The sequence below is a fragment of the Gopherus flavomarginatus genome, chromosome 5 (assembly GCF_025201925.1).
Source record: "Gopherus flavomarginatus isolate rGopFla2 chromosome 5, rGopFla2.mat.asm, whole genome shotgun sequence".
Classification (NCBI taxonomy): domain Eukaryota; kingdom Metazoa; phylum Chordata; order Testudines; family Testudinidae; genus Gopherus; species Gopherus flavomarginatus.
Window position 1 is genome coordinate 4,302,328 of NC_066621.1, and position 9,688 is coordinate 4,312,015.

Here is a 9,688-nt window from a genome sequence, read left to right on the forward strand (position 1 = left end):
CTCTATCCTGGGAAGCAGTGACCCTGGAAAAGACTTGGGGTCATGGGGAATAATCAGCTGACCATGAGCTCCCATCGTCTTGTTTTTGCAGCCACTTTCGATCTCCTGGCTTCTACCCCCTGCCCTGCTGGCAGGGCATTGTGCAGCACCCTTTCCAAGCCACCTAGGTGCAGGAGATCAAAGAGGAGGGCAAGGGACTGGCCATCGGTGAGCATCTGCTACCCAGCTCCATCCGATCTAGAGCAAGTGAGTGGCACATGAGCATTTCCTCAGAGGCTTCCCTGTTCTGCTTGAGGAAGGGCAGAAATGGGGGGAATCGCCTCTTAATGAGACTAGATTTCCTAACCCAGACCCCTGCAGCCCTTCGCTCAGCCTAGGCAGCTTGTTTCTTGCAGAGTGTTCTCCAGCGCCATCCCCAGGGTGGTGGGAATGGCCCAGTAATAGGGGTACCAGCCCTTCCCTTGTCGGAGATTGTTCCCGACGTCGAGAGTCTTTGGGGAGGGCAGAACCTGCCAGGTGCTGAACACCCACAGCCCAACCAGTGAAATCAGTGGGAACTAAGGGCAACTGCTGCCTCGTACGATTGGCACCTTGCGAACTTTCACTGGGGACTATTCGCGTTCTGCTCTTTCTCTGGCCTGGGAGGGAGCGGGGCCTACTGGGCCAGAGGGAGCTGATTGTCCAAACTAATGGAGACCACTGCTCTGAAAGGACAAGACTCCCCCGGTGTCACAAGGCCCCAGTGGTGAGAAGAAATGCTGGGAGCAGCCTGTTCTGTGAGTTGCTGCCAGTGTGTGTGAATGGCAGCCCCCGTGTCCTGGGGTGGGGTGTGCGATGTGGGGGAGTTGCCTCAGGGAAGGGACATGCACAGGGGAGTAGGGGGGCACGTTAATGAGAGGCTGCCTTGAACCTGGACTCATGGCTGCTCCCCATCAGTCCCAGGATGGAGCGGCTGAAGCGGATGCTCAGGAGGAAGTCTGGGCAGGTGGCTCCAGAGCCAGTAGGGAGCAGCATCCAGCTTGCCCAGGAGGAGAGTGGCCCCTCTGTCCCGGCGGACGGGGAAGAGGCTTGTGGCCTGGGTAAAGAGAGGCACTGCGTCGCTTTCTGGACGAGGAGGAAGACACCAGCTCCCACAGCTAATCCTGAGGCACCTTCTGGGCCCAAATGGATGTGGCCCCAGGTACAGCTATGCAGGAGGGACCCAGGAAAGGGTGGGAGCCGTGCAAGGTGGCTCTGGGGCTTCCTTTACAGGAAGCAGAGGAGCCAGGAGCTGTGCCCCAGGGCCCAGCAGGAGCCATACACCAGCCTGGCCACTGAGGAACCCCCTGCCAGCCCCACTCTGGCCACTGAGGAGCCTCTTGCCAGCCCCACCCTGTCCACCGAGGAGCCCTCTGCCAGCCCCACCCTGGCCACTGAGGAGCCTCCTGCCAGCCCCATCCAGGCCACCAAGGACCCCCCTGCAAGGCCCACCCTGGCCACCAAGGAGCCCGCTGCCAGTCCCACTCTAGCCACTGAGCAGCCCCCCGCAAGCCCAGAGCAGGAGATGGGCGACTCTGGGACAAACAGCAGCTCCGCCCTCTCCCGAGGGGCCAGCAGCTCCTCTGTGGATTTTGGCAGCCCTGAGTTTGAAGGCTTCCTCTTTGCAGGTGAGGGGAGACCCAGGGGAAAGGGATGAGGACGGGGGCAGTGGGGGACTAATAACACCCTGTGCCCATTGGCTCGCCAAGGCGCTGGGACTGACCCATGTGAGCCCCACTGACACAAGTAGGGGCAGCGCAGCCACGCCCTGCGGCAGGGAATGTTGGACGGAGTCAGGGGAGCTCCAGCATCCCCTGATTATACTGACTGCCACAAGGCCCTGAGACGGATGGGGCTGAGGGCGTCTCTGACAGGGGCAGGGTGGGGCCCTCCCTGCCATGGGGCTCCTTGCAGAGGAAGGGAGAACTTTCAGCCTTCGCTCTCCACTGCATCCCCCCAGCAGCAGCAGGAATTATTCTTTCCCTGGTGCAGAGACCCCCAGTGACCAGCTGGGGGAGGGGGGTGGATGAGGAGGAGGAGGAGGATGTGTCCCCAGAACAAGCCACCATCAGGGTCATCCAGCAGCACCTCCAGGGCAGAGATGAGGTGCAAAAATCCCTCAGCTGCACTGCCACCAAGTCTGTCCTTCCCCTTGTTCTATCCCCACACACGCCGGAGGATCTTGTCCCAGAGAAACCATCACCCTTAATGGGGGACACTTGGCACCCAAAAGTGGGGGTGTTTGCCATGCACAGCCCAAGTTATCCTCTCCCCACAGACACTGTCCCAGTTATAACCCCTGTCTGTGCAGGGCAACACTGTGGTTTCAGCAAATGGTGGGGAGATTTTCCCTGTCCAACCCTGTGGAGGTCCTGAGCCCTGGAGCTGGTTTGGGTGGGGTGGAGAGGTCCCTACCTAACAGGCTCTCTCTCTCCTTTCCCCCACCCCACTCCTAGTGGGTGGAGGACAGGGCCAAACAGCTCCACTTCCTCCATGATGTCCCAAGTTTGTGCTTCTCGGCACAGAAGCAGGGGCGGGACACTCTGGAGCCCCACTTCTCCAAAGCAGCCCTCATGGAGAGCATTACAGTGAGTAGGACCCCATGCCAGGCCCCTGGGGCGAGGGAGCCAGACATGGGAAGAAGAGTAGGTGGGGCCAGAAGGGGAAGCAGAGGACAGAGGTTCCTGGGGCTGAAAGCTAGGGAGCAGGGAAGGGAGAAATTCTGACACTGATTGGGAGCTGGCAATGGGCGAATTGTAAGGCCGGAGGGACAGCTGAGGCTGAGGGGAGGGGGGAATTCGGTGGAAGAGGGGGAAGGAAGGAGTAAGTTTGATGGATTGGAGGAATGGGGGGGCCTAGCTGGTTGGGGTGGGGTAACACTGGCTGTTTCTGCAGAGCACTTTGGCCTCCTCCCAGGGAAGTGCCTGTGGGTTCTGCGGGCCCTGAATCTTACACGCGGTTTTGTCTCCTTGGGGTCTCCCAGAAAGTGATTGAAAATATCCCCATGGAGTCAGAGCCAACTTCCACTGCGTCCAGCTCCATGGCCACAGTTTGCAATCTCAGGTACCAGGACCAGGTCTCCTGTCCAGCTGCCCTAACCCTGGTGCTGATCAGGTCCAGAGTCGGGAGTCACAGCTCCTCCCCTGCCTAGGTTACCCCCGCTGTGGCTGTTCCCATCCCCCAGCAGAGAAGGCTGGAACGTCCCCTTTTTCCTGGCTGGGGGGTTGATTTCACTCTAGTAACGTTAGAATGCCCGTGGGGAGGGGATCACTGTCGGGGAGGCGGGTCATGTCCATGGCAGTGCCAGCACCACTCTGGTGCTGCAAAGTATAACATGGGCTCCTCTCTCCTGCCAGCAAACTGAAGACACCGCTTGCCCTGGAGCTGGAATCACGGCTCCTGCGGGCTGTTTTCAACACCATCTTCACCATGGGCAGGACACCATCCACTTCTGGGTAGGTCGTGATACTACTTCTCTGTCCCAGGAGCAGGAGGGAAGGGGAGAGGCGCGTTTGTAGAGCATGTAGTACTGCCCGTTGACCCTCCCCTGCCTCCTTCTCCCACAGCACGTCCATTTCTGGCTCCACTCCAAAAAGACCCAAGAGAGAGCGAGGGCCATACAGAGCACCACCACCTCCCTGCCCGGATTTGATGTCAGTGACCTTTGACCCCAGCATGCTGCACAGGCAGGACTGGCTTTGACAGGCTGTGGGACGAGGCGCTGCAGGAGCTGTAAATAGAGAAGGGCCATGGGGGGAAGCAGAGTCAGAACTGAGCCTCAACTATGCTTGAGTCAAGTTCCTCATCCCCTGGCTAAGTGGTTCCCCTGGGTCCATAAGGGCCTCTCGCATTCCATAGGCCACTGGCTGGCAGGGTCGTGCCTGGCCTCAAGGCCCTTGTTACTCTGGAGCAGCTCGGCAGCAAGTGCTCATCAAGGGCCCTTGTCCTGGTCCCTTTGCTCCAAGCTCCCCCAGCGCCCCCTACAGAGGGATGGGAGCAGAGCTCTGGCCTAGGAGAGCTGGGGAGCCGAAAGGAGAATGTTGATGGATTCCCCTCTCCTCCTCCTGCCACCAGAGCTCCTCCGCCTTCCCCAAGGCAGGCGAATTCGTGCTGCAGGTGGGTCTCTGTATATCCCACCCAGTCAGTGACATCAGTCGGCAAGCCAAGGGTGGGATATATTGGCTTTACTGGCTCCTGCTTCAGAAGAGGGGTAAGAAACCCAGCTGGGCTATAGGACCCCATGGAAATGAGCCTCTCGGAGACTAGCTCCAGTTGGCCATTGGGTCACCTATAGAACTAAGGCCTCTCTGCTTAGACCCACTGTAGCATGGCAGAAGGACCCCAATAGAAACAAGGCTCCTGTTTTGGGGGCCCTCCATGCTGGGCAATGGGACACTACCGAAAGAAGCCCCCTCCTCTGAGGCCGACCTCAGCTTAGATGATGATTCACACTCATCTGCCTAATTCAGGGAGAGGGGAAGAGAAAGAAAGTGCCAGGGAAATTGGCTGCTTTATCTCAGAGCCCAGCTCTGTCCCTCAGCCCAGGGAAATCAGACCACCCATGGGGCTGCCAACTGGTGAGAGGACAGGAATTAAGCTATTGAGACACGTGGAGGGAAAGAGCCCATCATGAGGACAGCGGCAGGAGCCAGGACCACAGGGGAAAGACACAAAGCTTGTAGGATGTCACCAGTCAGGTAGCCAGGGCCAGATCCTGACTTCAGTTAGTGTGGGGGGTTCTCAGCATTAGACACCCCCATGAACAGGCACCCACACCCAGAGCACAATGACCATAAGGGTCACATGATTACTGTGATGAATGAGACAAATCCCCCTTCTGATACTAAACAGCTTGGTATGGACCCTGTGATTCCACAGGGTTACGGATGCCACGAGGACCTCGGCCAGTGTGCACTCAGCAAAGGGAACAGATGGAGACAGGCACTGAAAGCAGAACGCCAAACCTCCCCAACAGGTGTGTCTTTCTCCCCCAGGGCTGAACATCAGAGAGGCAAGAGAGCTGTGGTGTCAGGATGGGCTCCGGGACACCGAGCGCCTGGGCTACAGGAACATGGCCAGAGTGGGGGAGGTAAAGACTCTCGGCCGATGCATTGCAGCAGCTCAGGTGTGGAGCTGTCTCTCCCTGCAGTGAGTGGGTCATGGACACAGGGCAAGAGCCTGCTACTTATTTCCAGCTGACAGTGTTCGGCTGCAAGAGGCTCCCTTGACAACAGCCAGGCAGGACAGGGATGCGAGGCGGGGGAAACTCGGAGACCCCTGTAGCCTTGTTGCAGCAAGCCTCCATCTCGCGATCTCTCTCTGAGGACCAAGAGTAGACTGGTGTGGAGGAGATTCTTTGGGAGTGTTTTCATTTTCTGTGGATTTTGTCAAAAGATGTCATCATCTGTGTAGAAGATAAGAAAAAATACAGACTATATGTACAAGATGGTAGGGACTCTATCCTGGAAAGCAGCGACCCTGAAAAAGACTTGGGGTCATGGAGACTAATCAGCTGACCATGAGCTCCCAGTGGGATGCTGTGGCCAAGGGGCAAATGTAAGGTGACCAGACATCCTGATTTTATAGGGACAGTCCTGATTTGGGGGTCTTTTTCTTATATAGGCTCCTATTACCCCCCTCCCTATCCCAATTTTTCATATTTGCTGTCTGGTCACTCTAGGCAAATGTGACCTCTGGACCCGTACATAGCAGATTCTCAGGTAGAAGTAGAGAGGTTCCATATCTCTGAACTGGTATAATCACTCCTGGAAAATTGTGTCCATTTCTGGCATCCATAATTTGAGACAGATGCTGATAAATTGGACAGGGTTCACATGATTGATGAAAGGATTAGAAAACATGCCCCGTGGTGACAGACTACCGGAGTTCAATCAAAGAGTAGGTTAAGGGATGAGCCTAAGGGAACAAATATTTACTAATGGGCTCTTCACGTTACCAGGTAAAGGTTATGAGCCGACAGTGGCTGCAAGTTGAAGCTAGACCAATTTGCACTGGGAATAAGGCGACCATTTTTAACAGTCACGGTTTGGAGCAATTCACTGAGGGTTGTGCTGGATCCTCCACAGCTGGCCTTTTTTAAAATCAAGATTGGATGTTTTTCTAAAAAATCCACTCTAATTCCTATGGGAATTATTTTGAGGCACATTCTATGGCTGATGTTAAACAGAAAGTCAGACCACAGTGGTTCCTTCTGGGCTTGGAATTTATGAATCTGAGACTTGCTGGGGGCATTTGGAATTTGTCCCTTTTTGCTTCCCTCTTCCTCTTTCCCTCTTGTCCCTTCTTCTCTTTTCTCTTCTTCCATTTCTTTCCACTGCTTTTCTTCCTGGGCAGGGTGGGGTCCAGCTGTCATTGTCGGAGGCCCTCACAAAGAGGTGAGGCTGGAATTGTGCGCCAATTGTGATCTCCACTGTAGTGATCTCCTGTGGTGACTGACTAGTGCTGGCTTTTGCCTGTCTGTTGAGAATGCTCAGCCTCTGGGCCTTAGAGTCTCCACACTGATCAGCCACGTGTGGGGCTATTGCTGAGTTCAGAGAGAGGAGACTCAGGCACTCTTGGCTGAGTTCAGTGAAGTTTAAGTCTCAATTCAACGGCATTTCTTTGTCTGCAAGGTGATAATTTTTGGGACTGTGTCCAGTTGATTCCAAAATTTCAGGGAATTTCTAGGCATCAGTGGGAAAAACCTCCTTGATTTTAGTGACAATTGGAAAATAACACCACCAGAAAAGCCTGATTTCCACCCTGTGCCCCTTACATTGGTGCTGTAAGCTGAAGGGCATTGTGACTTTACAGTGAATTCAGCCAGTCAGTGCTAACTCTCCACAGGTGATTTGCATAATTAGCAGATGAACCTGCAAGTTTCCGTGGGAGCAATGCCCAAGGCAGGCCACAGGCTTGAAGTTGATTCTCAGGGTTAGTGGAGTGAGTGAGCGACAGGGGAGCTGAGTTACCTCTGGTGTCAAAATGTTTCTGCTCAAGTTCCTCTGTCTGCTGCACCACCTGGGCAGTGACTGTGATTTGAAACTTATAAACCAGGAAGCACAGAAGAGGAATGGCTTAGACGATTTGGCAATAAAATGTTGGGTTTGTGGCAGCATCCTGTGCAATTGCTATTGGTTCAGGAACGGAAACAGCATTGCTGCCCCTCCTACTACCTCTTAGCTGGGCCTCCATAAACAAACAAGTGTCCCAAACTCTAGTTAGTGTCTTTTAAGACTGAGCAAATAATTCACAACAAATTATTGTTATGGTGAATTTGCTGCCTCCTCTCCTTTAATAGAATATGAGCAGTTTATGATTTTCTCAAACGAAATAAGCCTCCTAGCTTATCTCCCAACCCAGGAAAGACTGATCTTCCTCCATCCAAACTCTAGGCTGGGCTCCTCTCTCTGTACTTGGCTGAACTGAACGCCAGGATCCAAACACTCCTCACTCTAGGATCATAGAAGGTTAGGGTTGGAAAATGCCTCAGGAGGCAATCTTGTCAGGACCAACCCCAACTAAAATATACCAGCCAGGGCTTTGTCTTAAAAATATCTAATAAGGATGGAGATTCCACCACCTCTCTAGGTAACCCATTCTACTGCAGGAATTTGGATCTGACCTTTGATGGTCCAATACTGTATAGAACTTACAGAGTAGCTATTTCTGGGTAAATCTCACAGCGATTTACAATAATGGGTAAGTATTAGATCCTCATTTTATTACTGGGGACTGAAACATAGAGAGGGGGAATGGCTTGTCCAAGGTCCCTTAAGTCAATAGGAAAACCACCAGTGAAAGCCAGGAGTCCTGACTCCCAACACCCTGCCTCAGTCACTACAAGTCATGCTTGGAGCCAGGGAGACTGGGAACAGGGTCCTGCTTGCAGTCCCCAGCACTGAAGGGAGTGTTCTTCTAGTGACTAGTGGGGGCCTGGACACAGGACTCTTGGGCTCCATCCCTGGCTCTATCACTGACTCCCAGTGTGACCCTGAGGCAGTGGCTTCTCCTGCCCCGGCCTCTGTCTCCATCAGTGGGGCTGGGGTCCCTCCCCTACAGCCCTTGGGTCGTCACGCTTCAAGAATGTGCGTAAGGTACTAGGAGACCTTGAGATGGGAGGTGTTGTGCTGGCTGTCAGTCAGTGTTGTGACCCCCGCCCCACCCCCAGTTGCTGGCCTGAGTTTATCCATTCCCTGGCAATAAAACATGGTCTTGTTTTCACAGCCACTTTCGATCTCCAGGCTTTTACCCCTGCCTTGCTGGCAGGGCATTGTGCAGCACCCTTTGCAGGCCACCTGGGTGTGGGAGATCGAGGAAGAGGGTAAAGGAAGGACCAACACCAAGCATCTTCCATCCAGCTTCATCCTATCTAGAGCAAGTGAGTGGCACAGCTCTGAAAGGACGAGACTGCCCTGGTGTCACAGGGCCCCAGTGGTGAAGGGGAACATTGGGAGCCGCCTGTACTGTGAGTTGCTGCCAGTGTGTGTGGATGGCAGCTCCCATGCCCTGGGGTGAGGTGTACAGTGTGGGGGAGTTGCCTCAGTGGAGGGGAAGTGGGCAGGGGAGCAGGCAGGTCCATTAATGAGAGGCTGCCTTGAACCCAAATTCATGGCTGCTCCCCATTCAGTTCCAAGATGGAGCGGCTGAAGCGGATGCTGAGGAGGAAGGCCAGGCAGGTGGCTCCAGAGCCAGAGGGAAGCAGCAGCCAGCTTGCCCAGCAGGAGGGCGGCCCCTCTGTCCCCACGGGTGGGGAAGAGCCTTGTGGCCAAGCTAAACGGAGGAGCTGCCTGGCATTCTGGAGGAGGAGGAAGACACCAGCTCCCATAGCAGGCTCTGAGGCACCTTCTGGGCCCAAATGGAGGTGGCCCCAGGTGCAGATATGGGACCCAGGAGAGGGACCCAGGAGAGGGCAGGATCCGGGCAAGGCGGTTCTGGGGCTTCCTTCACAGGAAGCAGAGGAGCCAGGAGCTGGGACCCAGGGCCAAGCAGGAGCCGTCCACCACCATGGCAACTGAGGAGCCCTGCACCAGCCCCATCCTGGCCACCAAGGAGCCCCCAGCCAGCCCAAAGCAGGAGATGGGTGACTCTGGAACCAGCAGCAGCAGCAGCTCCGCCTACTCCCGAGGGGCCAGCAGCCTTTCCCTGGGGTCTGGCAGGCCTGAGGCTGAAGGCTCCCTCTTTGCAGGTGAGAGGAGACCCAGGGGAAAGGGAGGAGCACTGGGGCAGTGGGGGACTAGTAACACCCTGTGCCGATCGGCTCGCCAAGGCACCAGGACTGACCCACGTGAGCCCCACTGACACCAGTAGGAGTGGCACAGCCACGCCCTGTGGCAGGGGATGCTCAGCGGAGTCAGGGGAGCTCCAGCCAGTCCGTCAGTCAGTGTTGTGACCCCCCGGCTGCTGGCCTGAGTTTATCCATCACCTGGCAATAAAACATCGTCTTGTTTTCACAGCCACTTCCGATCTCCAGACTTCTACCCCCTGCAGGGCATTGTGCAGCACCCTTTCCAGCCCACCTGGGTGCAGGAGGACCAACACTGAGCATCTGCCATCCAACTCCATCCCATCTAGAGCAAGTGAGTGGCACAGCTCTGAAAGTATGAGACTCCCCCGGTGTCCCAGGGCCCCAGTGGTGAGGGGGAACATTGGGAGCAGCCTGTACTGTGAG